Below are 17,901 nucleotides of genomic sequence, written 5' to 3'. Positions count from 1 at the left end.
GCTTAGTAAAGTCAATCAGCTGCTGTCCATCAAATAAGAAAATGGTGGATTTAGGATGGCAACATGTAAAATGAAGTTAATAATCTAGAAAAAAAAAATGTCCTTATGATTGGAAGCCAACTAATAAGTCCTTTGGTGACAAATAACGGGATGCTGGCTTCTGAAACAATAGTCCAGGCATGTTTCTGGGGCAGGCATTCCTCTGATCTGTAAACAGATAATTTCTAGAAATATTTAAGCTGAATGTCTACCAATTGAATTATATTTTGCTTACACTCCTGTCTCTCAGGCTCTCTACTTCATAAAAGAAAATGAACAAGTAATAAAACAATTTCAATGTCCTACACAAGTGCACCTTTATAGACCCTAGAAGTCTCTATTTGTTTCTGAATCAGACAATCCTAAAGTGCAGCATTTACGTGACTGCCACACTTTCCCATTGCTTTCACACTTCATAAACCTTTTCTGAATTTGCAGGATCGTGACAGAGCCTCTCTGGGTCCCAGTTGTTTAAGGAAATTAAACCAGAGCAGAAAGCCAGTTGCATCTTCACATAAAGGAGGGCATGACAGTCATGAGCAGAGGCAGGTGGAAAGGAAAACCCTTTGCTTGATCTCCAACCTTCTGGATGTGGTGGAAGCTCGGCCTTGACCTTCCGCAGGCTGTCCAGTTTCTGCTTGTTTCTGTCCCAAGACATACACGCTGGCCACCAACCATTCCTGTGTTCCCATCAGGGTCAAATCAGTGGCTCTGGGCCGCTGACTCCACCATCCTCTTCCCCAGCGACCCCGTCACTCCATCTGTCTTCTCCTCTGGGCCCCTGACTCATGCCTCCCAGCGCAGTGGCGAAGAGGAAACGCAGGGATCAGCGTCAGGGGGAAAGGACTCAACCTCGCACCCTGTTCCTTTCTGCCCATGAGACCTCTCAGCTATGTTCATCTGCAAGACAAGAGATGTTGATTCTTCCAACCTTGGAGGGCTTTTCACATGATTCAGTGAGACTGTATGAAGATGTCTAGCATATAGTAGGAATTTCACAACCTCTCACCTCAGCTCATGATTTCGTGATTGTGACCCTCTGTGACTCAGGTTCCTGGCTAATCAATCATTCAAATGGACAAAAGGAAAAAAACCCTTCAGACAGATGGCTTGGCTACCATCTCTGTCTTCTGAGCCTCCTTTGAGATACTAAAGGAACATTTTAAGATAAAATCCAGCTACATTTGTACAAGTCACACTGGTAAATATAGACATCTAAAGTCTGATACTGCAGTGTTAAAGTCGGAATGTGTAAGCACCAGAAAAAAATGTCTAGACCACTTGCGGCAATATCCCTGTTTTTTAGCTAGCAAGGGGCAGCCTTAGATTAAACTGGTACCGTGTTTCTCAGTGTATGGGTATGGGGGTGCTATCGCTAATGACGTCAGATAAAGAACAGATACATTTTTCTCACTGCTCTGGAGGCTGCAAATCTGAGATCTGGGCCTCAGTGGTGCCGTGAGCACCTGCCTCGGGGTTGCAGACTTCTCGTGCCCCCACATAGGGGGACGGGCAGAATGAGAGCAAGTTCTTGTGTCTGTTCTTCAAAGGGAAGTAATCCCACTCATGAGGGCACGTCCGCGTGACCTGATCACCTACAAGAACCCACCTACCAGAACCATCACATTGGGATTAGGGGTTCAGCACATGAATTTGGGGAGACACGGACATTCAGGCCATTGCATCATTTGCTGGGCAAGTGCTGAATGTGTGTTACCCCATTTAGCTCTCACAGCAGCTCTAAAAGGCAGGAATCATTCCCAGTTCATGTGCAGTAAAACTTCAAAGAATCATCCAGCCACTGAGCAGCAATGTCAGGTCTGAGGGTGGTCCAGGCTTTTTCCGTCTTACTGCACCACAGCCTTTCAGCCTTCTGTAAGCGCCAGACAGAGCGGCCTTCGTTGTCATTTTCCAGGGCTGGACACTGAGGGTTTAATCTTGCCTGGTGCTTCTGATAGTCTAAAACAGGATCAAGTGAGACTGTGGAACGGATCCCATGTGGATCCCCTGTGAATCACGCAGCTCAGACTGTGAAACAAGCAGGCCCGCATGCGTGCATGCACACACACGTAAGTAACTTCATGCTCGACGCAAGCCTGAGTAGGTACCCAGTACTGTCGAATACACTTTGGAACAGCAAGTCTTACAACATTGCTCCTGGTGAGTTTGGATCTATATAAAATCCTCTTCTTAGCCAGTATCAGGGCCCTGAGGTGGACATCCTCTCTAACAGTGAGAGCACTTTCGGGACAAAGAGGTCAACCGGGAAAGAGTGGGTGCCCCAAGTTCAACTCCCGAGCCAGCCTTGGGGTCTATGGAGTGCAGAGGTCACAGAGCTCCCCTTATGGCTGGAAAAGGCTTGAGAACATTTATCTCTCTGGGAAGTAATGGTTTCGGTGTATTATTCTCTCAGTAGCCTGAGAAATACTAGAGAATGAAGAGATAAGCGGAGTCGACAGGGAGAAACTTGACAGACTGTGAGCGCCCTGTGGGCCTCTTACTGCTTCTTTATTAAGCAGGAGAAAAGCCAATTGCCGAAGCACAGGCTGAATGCCGGGATCCTGGAGTGTCAAATGCGATCGGCTTCAACAAAGGGGCCGGCGCGGACTGACGGATTAAAACTGCTCCCCGTGGGTCGGCTTCCCTGCCTGTCTGCATCCTGAAAATCGATGGGCACTCCGCACGGCTCACCAGGCTGTCTTTGAGCATAATTAATTAATCAGGGCATCAAGCTACTGGAATGAAATCTACTTTTCATTACTTGGGTTCTTAACAAATAGCAACTCCAGGGTATTTGACACTTGTAAGAGTTTTAAGGTGATTGCATTTCATATAATACAAAGAAAACTGATATCATGCTTCTGATGTTCTCATTTCACACTAATTTTTCAAACAACGTGTTCAAATTATATAAGACAACTGAAAAGTTAACACTCTTTTTAGTTCAGGGAAAACTCCCAGGATCACTGTGACCTCACAGTTCAGCCTTATGCTTCCAAGTTTTCACCCTGGTTAGAAATCTCCTTTTTAAAACTTTCTACTAGGAATTCAGTGAGATGTTGAGAAGAAAGATAATTTATACAAATTTTACATAGCCTCTGAGTTTCATTCAAGTGTGACCATCAACAACACACACACACACACACACACACACACACTCTCACACACGTCACTGCTCCTTTTCTAAGCATCCGGTCCTGATGGCATGTTTCTATTTTCTGCTTCTCCCTCCCACACCTTCTGAATCTGATTGCTCCTTTCTTCATGACGTCTTTCTCATAATCCTCCCTACTCTCACAAGCTGTTTTGCCATAGTTTACCTAACGATTCAAGTTCAAAAGTGCAAGCAATTTCAAACAGGAGAAATGAAGACAAATCCACGTGAAGACAGATTAAAACGAAACTTCGAAAACTGAATGATAAGAAAAATCGTAAAAGCAGCCAGAAATATATATACACACACACACACACGTGTGAGTATGAGTGTACGTGTGTGTGTGTTTGTAGAAAGAGAGACGAAGACAGTCCTTCAAAGGAATGAGAATACTAGTTGACTTCTTGTTGACAACCACTGAAGTCAGAAGACAAAGAACTGACGTCTTCAATGAGTGGGGGAGAAATAATTTATATCCATTAGACACATCCTCCAAGAACGAGGGCTAAACAATCGCTCTTTATAACAAAGATCAAAAGCACTGGCAACAGCAGGCTAACGAAATTCTCAAGTACACAGGTCAAGTAGAGGAAAAATGAGCCCAGGTTGAAGGTTTGAAATGCAGAGGCTAATAAAGCAGGAGTGTGAGTCACCCAGTCATATCCAGCTCTTTGCAGCTCCATGGGCTGTAGCCTGCCAGGCTCCTCTGTCCGTGGGTTTCTCCAGACAAGCATGCTGGAGTGGATGCTATGCCCTCCTCCAGGGGATCTTCCCATCCCAGGGACTGAAGTGTGGTCTCCTGCATTGCAGGCAGATTCTTTACTGTCTAAGCCACCAGGGAAGCCCCAACAAAGTGGAAATACATGGGTAAACCTAAATAAAACTTACTATACAAAATAATGTCTCTTGAGGACTAAAAAAACTTTAAAGTAACAATAGTAAATTAAGCAAGCAAGGATTAACAGTCAAGTGTTATAATCTCCTTGCATTGTTCTGAAAAAAGGATGAAAGTAACAAATTGTTTTAAAAGTAGTAACTTAAGTAAGCATGGTACAATTTCTTGGAAAAGTATTAAAAGAACAAAAGTAGAGCGCCTGACTTTTATGCCAGTGAAGAGGAAAATTTGATTTAAAAAATACTCTGTTAATAGCTAATGAGAAGCTGCTACATAACACAGAGAGCCCAGCCTGGCACCCTGTGAAGACCTAGACGGGCGGGATGGGGGTGGGAGGAGGGCTCAACAGGGAGGCATTACAGGTAAATTATGACTGATTCATGTTGTATGACGGAAAGCAACACATTTTAAAGCAGTTTTCCTCTAATTAAAAATGGATTTAAAAAATATTCTTTTAAACTAAGGGACAACAAAGGAGAGAAAAACACACAGAACATGTGGGGAAAGTTCAAACTACAAAGTAAGATGGTACATTTAAACCCAAATATACCAGTAAATGTATTAAATAACAGAATATTTCCATAATACAGAGCTTAAAAAAAAAAACTTGTAAGAAAAACTCTAGGTCCAAGTGTCTTGTCACAGAGCTTTTCCCTATAAAAAAATAAATACATACATACATATAAATTCATTTGGAGGACAGAAAAAAATCTCATGTCACTTTCTGAAATTAATATAAAACCTTAACATAAAATTTGACAAGAATGGTAGGTGAAAGGAAATTATACAGATCAATATTTCTCAAATATCCCCTGGAAAAGGAAATGGCAACCCACTTCAGTATTCTTGCCTGGGAAATCCCATGGACCAGAGGAGCCTGGTGGGCTGCAGTCTGTGGTGCAGAGTCAAGCACAACTTAGAGACTAAACCGCCACCATACACAGAAAGTCTAAACAGAATATGAACAAATTGAGTCTCGCAAAAAGTACAGTTATCATGAATAAATTAGGTTTAACTCTGCAGTGCAAGGTTGGTTTGATTTTGGAAAATCAGTTGATGCAATCCTACATAATAACAGAACAAATGAAGAAAGTCACAAATGCGGAAACAGCACTTGACAAAAAGTTTTTTCATGATAAAAATCACAATTTGCCTAATAAACTGGGAACAGAAGAGATTTTTTCAGTCTAATGAAATTATTCTACAAAAGAAAATCTATAGCAAATATTGCAATTAATCATTTTAAAGTTAATTTTTTTGTTCTGAGATTAGGAACACAAGAAAAATGATGCTTTATATCAGAAATTTTTTTCCACAGTGTACTGGAGGGCCCAGCCATCAGGATAGGCAAGAATAACAAAGAAAGGACAAATATAAGAACTGAAAATGGAGATGATATGAATTTTATATATAGAAATGAATTCATAAAAATTCATTAGAATCAAAAGGAAAATGTAGCAAAATTGAAAGTTTACAAAAACTCAGCATATAAAAATAAATTTCATTTCTACATACCAACAATGAAAGGCTCCTAGAGGAACTTCAATATCCAAGTCACTCTTGAAGAAGAATGAATTAGGAAATGGAAAAGCTGTTTAGCACACCAGAAGCATTATTATAAAGTACAATAACTAAGGCACCCTGCCATTAGGTCATGAAGAACCTAATGGATTAAATGGAAACAAATCTGTATATGCATGTGCTCTTGGCAGAAACCCATGGTGACACTTTAGACTAAAGGATGTGTCCTTTTGATAAATGTTGAGGTAGTTATTTACATGGAAGAAATATGCATGAAATCAGAGCCCTGCCTCATATACCATACATCAAAAGTTTGTTTTCAGGTGGATTAATGCCACAAACGTGGAAAGAAAATGCTAAAGTGTGTTCATAACTGCATAGAGAAATATCCTCATGACTTTTGCATAAAGCTTTCTTTAACAAAACCAAAAAAAAAAAAAAACCCACTAAACATAAGGATTGACTACATTACATTTGAGCACTATGTTTACTAAAAGACATGACAGGGGGTGAAAAGAGAAGTCCAGATGTTTCCCAGGTCTCCTGTTTGCTGGCTTACCTGGTTGCTGAGTGCATGTGTATTCAGTTGCTTCAATCATGTCCAACTCTTTGCGACCCCATGGACTGTAGCCCGCCAGGCTCCTCTGTCCATGGGATTCTCCAGGCAAGAATACTGGAGTGGGTTGCCATTCCCTTCTCCAGGGGATCTTCCTGACCTAGGGATCCAACCTGCATCTCTTAGGTCTCTTGCGCTGCAGGTGGATTCTTTACTGCTGAGCCACCAGGGAATCCCTAGCTGGTTGTTACTGGCACCAAAAACTGAGATAAGAACCGGAGGATGATGAGGAAAAAGAGGACTTGGTCTGAACATAACTGAACTGGAAGTGCCGTGAGATGCCCAGCGGGACCTAAACTCTGGCAAGAAGAGTTCATGCATTGGAGTCTCACTGCCTCTGGAGAGCAAGCTTTCCTAAAATTATTTTTCTTCCCCAACTGGAATCTCACCACACAGATGTAGCTTTCCTGCACCTGCAGAAAGGTGATTCACATTACCTGCCTAGAGAGCTCTCGCCACTCACCCCCTGCATCTGCTTATTGGACCTTCAGCTCCTGAAACACACAAGAATTTTCCCTCCCAAACCACCCGCTCCTCCTGACTTCGCTTTTCGTCATGTTTCTAATCACGCAGACATGAAACTCTCCGCTCATTTCTCGTTCTTTCCTCTCTTTTTCCCCTCCCTGCATAGCCAATCAGTTGCCTAGCCTTGGGCAGTTTTCTCCATGTTGAGTCTGCATTCCCAGTCCTTCCTTCCTGTTTGCACTGCCCACCCTCTCACCCGCCACGCCTTCAGCATCTCGCTCCCGAATTCCCTGACCATGCTCCTGACCATCTCTCTGCCTCTGGTCCACCCATTACTGGACCATTTCTCCCACGACTGTATCGCTTGGTGGTGGTGGTTTAGTCACTAAGTCGTGTCTGACTCTTGTGACCCCATGGAGTCTGCCAGACTCCTCTGTCCATGGGATTCTCCAGGCAAGAAAACTGGAGTGGGTTGCCATTTCCTTGATCACAGTGTTTGCTAAATGCTGGGGAGTGTGGCTGCGCCTGTCACATTCTGGACCCCTCATGTGGGTCTGTGTGGCCACCATTCTCCATCGGCTGCCATCCCTTCCTTGTCCGACCTCTGCACCTCTGCCCAGGTAACCCCTCCTGAATGTTCTCCTTCGTATCTAGTGTCTTAAATTCTATTTATTTTCTCATCATCTCACTTAAATGTGACTTGCACTTGAATCACCTGAACTTAAGCCTGCTTTCTTCTGAAATACTAGCCTTTGCAATCTCTCCTTATAAGACTGCTTTTCCAATAATTTGGTTGCAGTTTCCCATACAAGTTTTGGGTTATATTATTATTATTATTATTTTGCTTCACAATGGTGTGTTAGCTCCTGCTGTACAACGAAGAGAATCAGCTGTATGTACACATATATTCCCTCCCTCTTGGACCTCCCCCCGCCCCCGTCCCAGCCCTCTAGGTCATCACAGAGCGCTGAGTCGAGCTTCCTCTGCTATACGCACGTGCATATATGGATTTAACCCATTTAACCCATTGGGCTCCTCATGAACTAATGGCATGATGCCTTGGCTTCCCCCTACTATCTATTTTACCCGTGGTCATGTATATATGTCAAAGCTGGTCTCCCAACTTGTCCCCTTGGGGACATTCGTCCATGGTCCCAAGTCCACTCTCTGTGTCTGCATCTGCTTTCCTGCCCTGCAGATAGACTCCTCTCCACCATTTTTCTAGAGTTCACATATGTGCGTTAATAGATGACACTTATTTTTCTGTTTTGGACTTACTTCACTCTGCATGACTGGCCCTAGGTCCATCCACATCTCTACAAATGACCCAGTTTCCTTCCCTTTTATGGCATGTCCCCTGAGAAAACCACAATTCAGAAAGACACATGCACCCTCAGTGCTCACTGCAGTAATATTTACAGTAGCCAGGACATGAAAGCAACCAGAAGACTCATTGACAAATGGACGGGTGAAGATGTGGTCCGGGCGCGCCATGGAGTATTACTCAGTCCTTGCACGTTTTAATCTTGACTCACTAGATAATGAGCTGTCTCTGATCACAGACATGACGTCATGTTACTTTGCAGCCTCGGTGATACTTAACAAGGTATTTCCGTGATAAAAGATGATAAATAACGAAGCATCCATGTTTTCACTATTTTCTTATGCCAAAATGTCCACTTAATAGTAAACTGTTCTAAAAATTCAAGTGCCACCTATTTCTCCAGGAGAAAAGTATGCTATCGATTCCTCTGAGTAACATATTGGACACATAGAGAATTGATTAGATGTGTCCAGTTTTAAAAGCTTTCTTATTCTGGATTTCTATATCTTCCATGTGTTCACCTCACCATATGGTCTCCTCTAGATAATTAAAGGTTTCCAGAAAACCATCCAAGAAAACTCAACTTCCTCTAAATATGGAGCAAGAAGAACCAGAAGTGAGATATTTATCACCAAAGAAAACACTAACCAAGAGATCATTTACACTGGTTCTTGAGATAAATTAATCTTTCAGTCTTCTCTGGTGGAAGATAATACCTACTTTTAAAATTAGGAAATGAAACATTATCTGGTCCAATGGAGAAGACAGGAAAGAGGGGGAGGAAGGTGAGGGAGACTAGGAGGAGAGGAGGGAGAAGAAAGGACAGAAGCCATGAGGCATGAGCTCTGACCGCACAGTGCCTCAAATTCTACTGTCTCCATCCCTTCCTCGGAAACGAAATGCCTGCTGCAGCAGAGCAGGCTTCTCAATGACGGGCTGCCTGGATGGCCACGTTTAATTATCTGAACAATCAGAATGGGAGATAAAAGGCAAACAAAAAGTCACAGGTCATCCAGAACATCCATTGTAGCCATTCATTCTGATCTGGCTGCATCTCCGTGTGTTGCCTAGCAACTCTCAACCAGAACCCCTTCTGTCCTGTATGACCTATGAATCAGCTCCCCAGAAGGTACTTCTTCCGTCCAGGGGTGGGGCTGGGGGTGGTAACTGGTATAGAAGTCAGGATTCTCACATGTTTGAGGTCATCTTGTCTACTCCCAAAGGAGGGATCCACGTGCACCCACTTTTATTTCTGACTCTTTGGAGACCCCATGGACTGTAGCTCTCTGGGCTCCTCTATCCATGGAATTCTCCAGGCAAGAATACTGGAGTGGGTAGTCATTCCTCACCCACTGGATTGGGGAGCCTCCCTTTCCAGGAATCGAACCCACGTCTCCTGCATTGCAGGCAGATTCTTTACTGTCGGAGCCACCAGGAAAGCCCTTTATTTTCAAAAGTCAGGGCAGCTCTGGGGCTGCTGGGGATTTCAGGCAGTCTGGCCACAGTAGACAACCCAGCCACCTCTGTGGCCTCTGACACTTCAGAGGAGGCTCCCAGGGCTCTAAAGCCATCAGGACACATCGAGATTCTTCTGGAAGAGTTTGTGCTTCCTGGGTTCATTTTTAACTTCACTAGGGAAACCCCACACCCCTAATGCAGACCAGCTCCATCTGTTCACTAAGTAAAGAACAGATTCTTCAGCTTCTGGGAGGTCCCGACTGTCCTGGTGCTCACAGAGATGGGCAGGAGATTGACATGGATTTTCTCAGGAGCTACACTTGAGGTAGCAGCAGTCCAGCCCCTCCCCAGCATCCATCAGCACCCAGCATGCTACTCCCGAGTCTCCACGGACCAATGTCCCCGCTGGCATTTCTCAGAAAAGCTGTACAGCCTCATATCCTACCCCTGAACACGGCCAGAGGAACCGTCCCCACTGGGGCTAGCTGAGCGTGTATGGAAATACCAGATCCGGTCTCACTGAACCCCCAGAATCTCACATCCCACAACATCACCCTAGTTCAGTTGAAGGGTACCAGCTTTGACCTAACACCTAAGTTCTTGGCAGAATCAAGGCAGCAAAACTGCTCCCCAAGGGGAAAAGTTGATTGTTGGAGGGACTCTTATATATTGCAATGACTGTGGCCCTTCAGAGCTGAAGGCTGTTTAACAAAAATCTGTCCCTTAACTTTTAATGTATCTCATCAAACTAAATTAGAAATGTCTCCTTAGTGGAATGATACTGAAAACAAGTTCAGAAACACTGACCCAAGACTTTTGATAAAAGTTGACAAAATGTTCATCAAAATTAAAATCTGTGTATATCAAAGGAGCACTCAAGGAAGCAAAAGGACAATCTAGAGAAGGAGGGAAATGTTTGCAAATCATGGGTCTGGTATGAATCTTGTGTCTAAAATGCAAGGCGACCCCAGCGATATTATGAGTTCATTTCCAGATCACTGCAACAAGGTGAATATAGAGATAAGGAGAGTTATACAAGTGTTCCGGCTGCCCAGCACATATAATATTCATTGTGTGAAGAGTCAACAGAGGGACTGATGCTGAAGCTGAAGCTCCAATACTCTGGCCACTTGATGTGAAAAGTCGACTTATTGGAAAAGACCCTGATGCTGGGAAAGACTAAAGGCAGAAGAAGAAGGAGGCGGCAGAGAATGAGACGGTTCGCTAACATCACCAACTCAATGGGCATGAATTCGAGTGAGCTCCAGGAGACAGTGAAGGACAGGGAAGCCTGGCATGCTATCATCCATGGGGTCTCAGAGTCAGGGGCAACTAAGCAACTGAACTGCACAGTGCATATAAAAACCATATCTACATTATAGTTTAAGTGTACAATAGCATTATGTCTAAAAAAGAATACTTATGCCTTAATCAAAAAGTACTTCACTGGAACTTTCCTGGTGGCCCAGGGGTTGACTCTGAGCTCCCAATTCAGGGTTCCTGGGTTTGATCCCTGGTTCGGGAACTAGATCCCGCATGCCACAATTAAAGATCCCTCATGCTGCAGCTAAGACTCAGGGCGGCCAAATGAGTTAAAAAAAAACAACCCTTTATTGCTAAAAAAATGTTAAATATCATCTAACAACATGGGGTTGCCACCACCTTCAATATGTAAAAACCACAATATCTGTGAAGCAGAATAAAATGAAAGGGCAATAAAATGAGATCTGCCTGCATATAAAGGCATTTTACAACTCCACACTAGGGAAGATAAATAGTCCAATTAAAATACGGGTGAAGAATTTGAATATTTTCCCAGAGAACATATACAAGTACATAAAAAGATGTTCAGCATCGTTAGTAGTCACCACAGGGACATACCGCTTCACACGCACTCAGGCTGGCTTTAATCTGAAAAGGAGAAAATCACGAGTTGGCAAGGATATGGAAAAACAAGAATCCTCATCATTTCTGCCAAGACTGTAAACCAGTGAACCCACTGTGGAAAGCGCTTGACAGGCCTTCTGAAATTTAACATAAAATTACCATATCACCCAGCAAATCCATTCCTAGGCAAATATGAGAACACACGTTCACACAAAACTTGGAAACATAAACACAAAGTAATACTATTTACAACAAGGAAACCACGGCAAGGAGTGGAGACAACCCAAATGCCCATCAGTGGATTGCAGGGATAAACACAAAACATTCTGGAATATGTAGAACATTCCGGAAGATGGAATATTATTCAACCATAAAAAGAAATGAAGGCTTGAAGCTCAAAAATATGCTAAGTGAAAGATGCCAGACACAAAAGGTGATCCATTGTATGACTGCATGTATATTAATATGAAATGCCCAGAACAGGTAGGTCTGTAGCCCAGTGAGGGGCTGCCAGGGGCTGGGGGGAGGGGGATGAGTGCTGCGGTACAGGCTTTCCTTTTGGAGTGGTGAAAATGTTCTGGGACTGAATGGCGGTTATGTTTGCACACCATTGCGAGCATATTAAAAACCACTGGAACGTGCTGAATTTCATGACAGGTGAGCTGTGTGCTCAGTTGCTTGGTCGTATCCGACTCTTTGCAGCCCCACGGACTGTAGCCGGCCAAGCTCCTCTGTCCATGGGATTCTCCAGGCAAGGATACTGGAGTGGGCTGCCATTTCCTCCTCCAGGGGATCTTCCCAACCCAGGGATCAAACCCACATCTCTTGCAATTCTTTCATTGACAGACAGATTCTTTACCACATCTGGGAAGTCTGTGTGACTTATATGTGTTTTTTTTTTTTTAATTGGCCAGTGTTTTTCCTGGACAAACCTGTAAGATGCAGGTTTGCATCCTATTTAAGATGCAGAGGTTAAAGTGGGGCCATGAACTTTTAATCTCAGTTCTTGGGCTGATGTCAAGAAGAGATGTCAGCCTGGTTATAGCATCCCCAGATCACCGCTCACCAGATGCCATGCCCTCCTAGACCTTGCAAATTTTCTTTTCTTTTTTCTTCCCAAGTGGTTGGCCATTTATCTTTTTAAAAAACCAAAAAACCCAGTTATCTTATTTTCTTCCTTGTCCATCATTTTCCTTAACAGAACAAGCTACAAAAAAAACTGGGGAAGGGGTTATATTATCTTTGTAGACTGACATATTTGAGGAGGACCTATGAATAATAAGGATTCAGAAGCTCCGAGGTTTACTCCTGAATCAGGCAAAGTGCAAAGGACAACAGAAGAAGGAATTTTGTTGACAACAATCGTATTATGACCTTGATTATGACAGTGCGGTGGTTATGATTTTGTTCACGATGGGATATTCTTTGCCCAAACACCAGACAGGCTAAAATCACCCGTCTGCTTACAAACTGGAAGAACCAGTGCAAACAGTCACCTGAAGAGTGGGAAGCAGAATGGGTAAGGCTTCTCTGGAGGTGAGACTCTGCCATCAGCGGCTTCTCGCCTGGGCCACCCTCCCTCACTTTGAGTCCTGGTCTTTCATCTCAGAGGGCAGAGTGGACGCCCAGCTTTTTCAGTTCTTCCACCAGGCCCCAGATCTGGTGCATCTGCCGGAGAATGTCAGAGCCCCCCACGAACTCACCGTGGAGGTATACCTGTGGGATGGTAGGCCAGTTGGAGTAGTCTTTAATGCCTCACCAGAGCTGGGGGTCATCCAGCACGTTGTAGGCTGAGTAGTCGCAGGATCTGCAGCAATGCATTGCTGAAGCCACACTGGGGCTGCTCCGGCATCCCCTTGAGGAAGACCACCACCTTGGCCTTCCTCGCCAATGTGTCCTGGTGCTCCAACCAGCTGCACACTAGGGCTGTGCAGGCTGCCATCCAGCCCACGGACCTGTTCATCCCTGCCCACTGGCTGGAGCCTTGGACCGCCAGCGACCTGGGCCCAGCCCACAGCTGCAACTTTTCCATGGAAACAAATAAAATGATCTCCAGCGAAAGAAACATTTGGCCAGGTAGGGTGTTCTTTGTGTCATCTAATTGCACAAAGCTCACTGATTGCTCCCACTAAGCAAGCATGACAATGCCTGGTAACTGCTGGGAAGATTAATCATTGCCCAGTTCTGGTGATATTCATGATGAATACCTATGAAATCAGAGAAGAGATGAACTCAGATTTATATGAGGATTTGGCACGGAGAGCAAACAGTGGCTCTATTTACTCTCTGCCCATCTTAGCAAAGGTTCAATAAGTGGGGTTTCATTTTCCATTACATTGCTCCGAGACAAGAAATATTAATACAAGACAAGTACCATCACAGAGTGATAGCCATCGAGAATCTGGGAGGAATTCTCTGCTAATAACAATCTCTGAGGCAGACTTTGCGGCATTACACAAACTGAATTTACAGCCTCTGCTCTCAAAAGATTAGAGAGAGATTATTCCTAATGTAGTAGTAGTCATCCCCTCTAGAATCAGAGAACTCCACACTTGCTGCTTCAAAAGAGATTCTGAGAATGCACAGTCTATGACTGTGTTTTGTTTTTGTTTTTTTTTTAAGTAGAATCAAAGTCTTTGCCTGGTTTTAGTTGGGCTGCTGGCATTATTACCAAATCACTTGGTAGCGCGTGCCGGGGGTGGGTCTGGCTGGTGGCAACAAGGTGGGTGAGTTGAGCTGGCCCTGCTTGTGGAAGTGGGGCAGGAAGGAGGCAGAAACACAGGTGAGAATCTCAAGGTCGTGCGGAAACTTCATCTGGAATGGGAGGTGTGGAGGTCTGGACTGCCCCGCCCCCAGCCCAGACCCCTGGCCCCCTGCCCCCAACAGCTGGGTCAGCCCTGGGGGCTCTGGGTCAGCCATCCCTGAGACCCAGCATGCTGAGAACAGTGCAGACCCTGACTATCAGGGGCTCTGCCAGCCCAGTGCATCAGCACAGCCAGTTCCGCAGGGCCTTTGTCGGGGAGGGCTCCCACCCCGACCGGCCTTAGTCCTAAGACCTCCAGGCATGATAATCTGCAGGGTCCGCTCTGAGAGCCATCTCCAGGCTTCATCATTCTACTCCTGGGTATTCACTCCACCTGCGCCTGGCAGTCCGTGCCCCCCCCCCCCCATGCCACGTGCCACCCTCCACTCACCACCCGGTCACCCTTCCCTGTCAACTCAAGCCCCTTTGTTCCAGCCTCACTGGAGAGAGGGGACAGCTGGTCACCCTCCTCAGCATAACAGCCCCTTTGATTCTTGAAAACGGTTATTACATCACTTGACTAAATCATCCTTTTCCCTCTTCTCCGACTCACAGTTTTGCAAGCCCTGAAGCTCTGTCACTGCTCTCTGCAGGACGCCCCCCCGCCCCCCATCACCCCTGCACGCAATTTTCAGACTCTCTGGTGGGACGCCTCTATTTATTGGTCTCTCACTATGGGATTGAGCATAGTGATTTAGCAGAGGCCTTTCTATCTGCGTTTTAATAGTGATTTGTCACTAATTCCCCTTGTCACTTCCCTTTTAGCTTCCCAGCAGACACCCCCTCGCCACTAACGAGCTGGCTCCTCCTGCTAATTAGTCTCCACCAGCCCCCTCCCGCCCATCTGACTCTTGGCCTGAGTGAGAGATGCTGGTGGGGTCCCCGCAGAGGCAACAGCAGCTGCTGGCACACCCAGGGGAGGCTGCCGGCTGCCACACTGAGACCTGGAGACAGAACAATAGTTCGAGGTGGCAGGACACTCTCAGCTTCAAACCCTTCCCCCCACATCTCCTAAAAACGAGAAGGAAAGTGAAACGCCAGCAAGGACTATCCCCTCATATTTCAAAAGTACTTTACAAAGAATAATGGATCTACAAGAGTTATGAGGGTTGGAGAAAAAGTCTAGATTCTTTGGGCAATCATTTGCATGATTTCTCCTGTTATTATCAAGAAAGTGTGTCGTCAACTCTCAGATCTACTTGCCCCAGGAGGACCACCTGAAATGCTGCCTACGCTGATTCCCTTCATGATGCACCGAGGATCATAGCCTCTCTCCAACCATCCTGCATCTTGTTCAGGATGCCTTCCATCACCTTCCATCATGCATTCCTTACAAAACACACAAGGAACCTCTTCACACTCAGCGTATGTTGATATCCTGCCTCACAGACCAATGTTTTCTCCAGTGACAAACTGTTCTATTTCAGGCTCAGTGACGTTTTTCCTGAAATTTATCTAATCTCTGTAAAGACACAAAGTGTGTATCTTTAGATAGCCTTCACTCTACAGTCTACACAAGCACCTTCCCCACCTTTTCTTCATTTCCTTAACACCCAAGTAAAGCTGCAACTTAGTTCTGCTGACATCCATTTTTCCAAAGCCTTGAGCGTGGCAGGTCATTCCTTTTATGAAGTCTTCTGCTCAGGGCTTTCCAACTTATTCAGATGTGGTTGGCAGAATAACACATCCATCGTTCACAAGAACATAGCCAGGTATTAATAGAAAGGTCTGCTCGTGAGGAGGTGGTTAATTTGGGTTGGTTTTCTGTGCATTCTTTTGCTTTGCTGAAACTGAAGTCATTGGCAATAAACTGGCCTTGGGTGAGATGCAGTCTTTGCACTGAAGGCTAAAAGAGTGTAACTGACCCAATAAGGGAGGGTCCTGGATGGCCCCCACTCCAGCCAATTAATTAGCTGGCATCCAGCCTCACTTTGTCTCACAGGCTGGAAAAGGCGTTATAATTAGATTTTCCCGTCCTTGCTGCAAAATAAGGGTCGATTGTCTTGCATGCCCAATCACAGTTGCACCACGCTTATTGCAGGTTTAATCCTTGTGCTGTGAAATTACACGGGAATCAAATGCACACTGGCATCAGAAAACAACTCCAGATTGCCCTCAATGGTCAAATTTCTTCTGAAAATAAGTGCTGATTTACATGAATTTACATCTAAAATGCAAATCACAGGGTTCCTCAGAGGCAGCAGAAGGAAAGTTTGAAGGCAGCTAGCTTCTCCTTTATCTCGAAAGCAGAAGTCCTGTTGGTCTTTAGAGTGGAAACCCCCAAACAGGTTTCCATCAGCTGCCCCACACGCAAAATATAAAGCACCAGATTACGTGAACACAGGCCCCTTTATGCTCCCTGCGGTAATTCTGAAGCATGAGCTTCCATCTGCGCTTGATTTACAGCAGGCGGTTGCTTCACCGCCTGTTAGCAGCATGGGAGATAGAGACACTGCTGGGGGAATGGGGAGGCTTCTGTTTCAAAGCAAACCGTGGCTAGGGGGCAAGTGCTGGGGCTTCCCTGGTGGCTCAGAGGTAAAGAGTCCACCTGCAGTGCAGGAGACCTGCGTTCCATCCTTGGGTCGGGAAGATGCCCTGGAGAAGGGAACGGCTATCCACTTGAGTATTCGTGCCTGAAGAATTCCATGGGCAGAGGAGCCTGGAGGGCTACAGTCCATGGGGTCGCAAAGAGTCAGACACGACTGAAGTGACTTAGCACAGCACAGCACACAGGGGGCCGGTGGAAACAGTTGGCTGTGTCATCCGTTACTCCTGGGAGTAGATCGGTAGAAGTCAGTTTGAGTGTTGAGTTCAACATTCACCCAGCAGCCTAGGAGCAGGTTCCTGTGTCTGGAATAAGGCGTGACATTCATGGTAAGAGGCAGGCGTGGGTGTGAACACACATGTGCGTGCATTGCACTCGAGTGTGAATATGTAAGAATGTGAGTGTGTACGTGCATGCAAGGAGGTGTGCACAAGCACTTCTGGGCAAAGTCTTCTGTAGGTTAAGTGACATGTTGAACTTATGGCAAGTGAAAAGAAAATCTAGCTGTAAAATTTTTTTGTTAAAGAAAATAACCCATGTCCGTGACGTGTTACAGGTTGGATTCCACACCCCCTGCCTCAGACCCACTAATCCAGGCCCTCCAGGCAAGGAACGCGGGGTCATTAGAGAATTCAGCCGGGCCTTGCTGGACAATACAGGAGGCGGAGAGGAAGCATGGCATGATGACTGTATTATTCCAGTAGACATGGAAGAGATGGGGGAGGCCTGATTAATAAGGCACCATTTCTTCTTCAATATGGATTTACTGTTTAGACTGAAAATCAATACCTGACCTTGAAAGATTGTGTGTGGGCTTGTTCTTAGTGGCTGAAGAGTTACAGACAGGCATGAAGATGCAGCTCAGACTGATGGCCTTGGTGAATTTAAAGAGCACTGGTGCCCGTGAAGGAGGGAACCTCTCCCCCCTCACCCGCCCCGTCCCCACCAAGACACAAGCAGCGAGAAAAAGCGGCATCCTCTAGTGGGCTGAGGGGTGGGGGTCCCAGCAATGGGCACTGTCCTGCAGAACCACCAGGAGCTGCGGGAACAGGCGGTTGTCTTGTCAAATTGTCCCTCTCTGGAAGGAGTCTGCCAGGGTGTCAGGGGTCTCCTGGGCTGTGACACCAAGAGTTTATCCTGCTTTGCCCAGATTTCAGAGACAGCTGCCCTCTGGGAGCACAAGAAATCCGACGT

This window comes from Capricornis sumatraensis, chromosome 18 (assembly GCF_032405125.1).
Source record: "Capricornis sumatraensis isolate serow.1 chromosome 18, serow.2, whole genome shotgun sequence".
NCBI classification, from domain to species: domain Eukaryota; kingdom Metazoa; phylum Chordata; class Mammalia; order Artiodactyla; family Bovidae; genus Capricornis; species Capricornis sumatraensis.
This window is presented reverse-complemented; position numbering follows the sequence as displayed.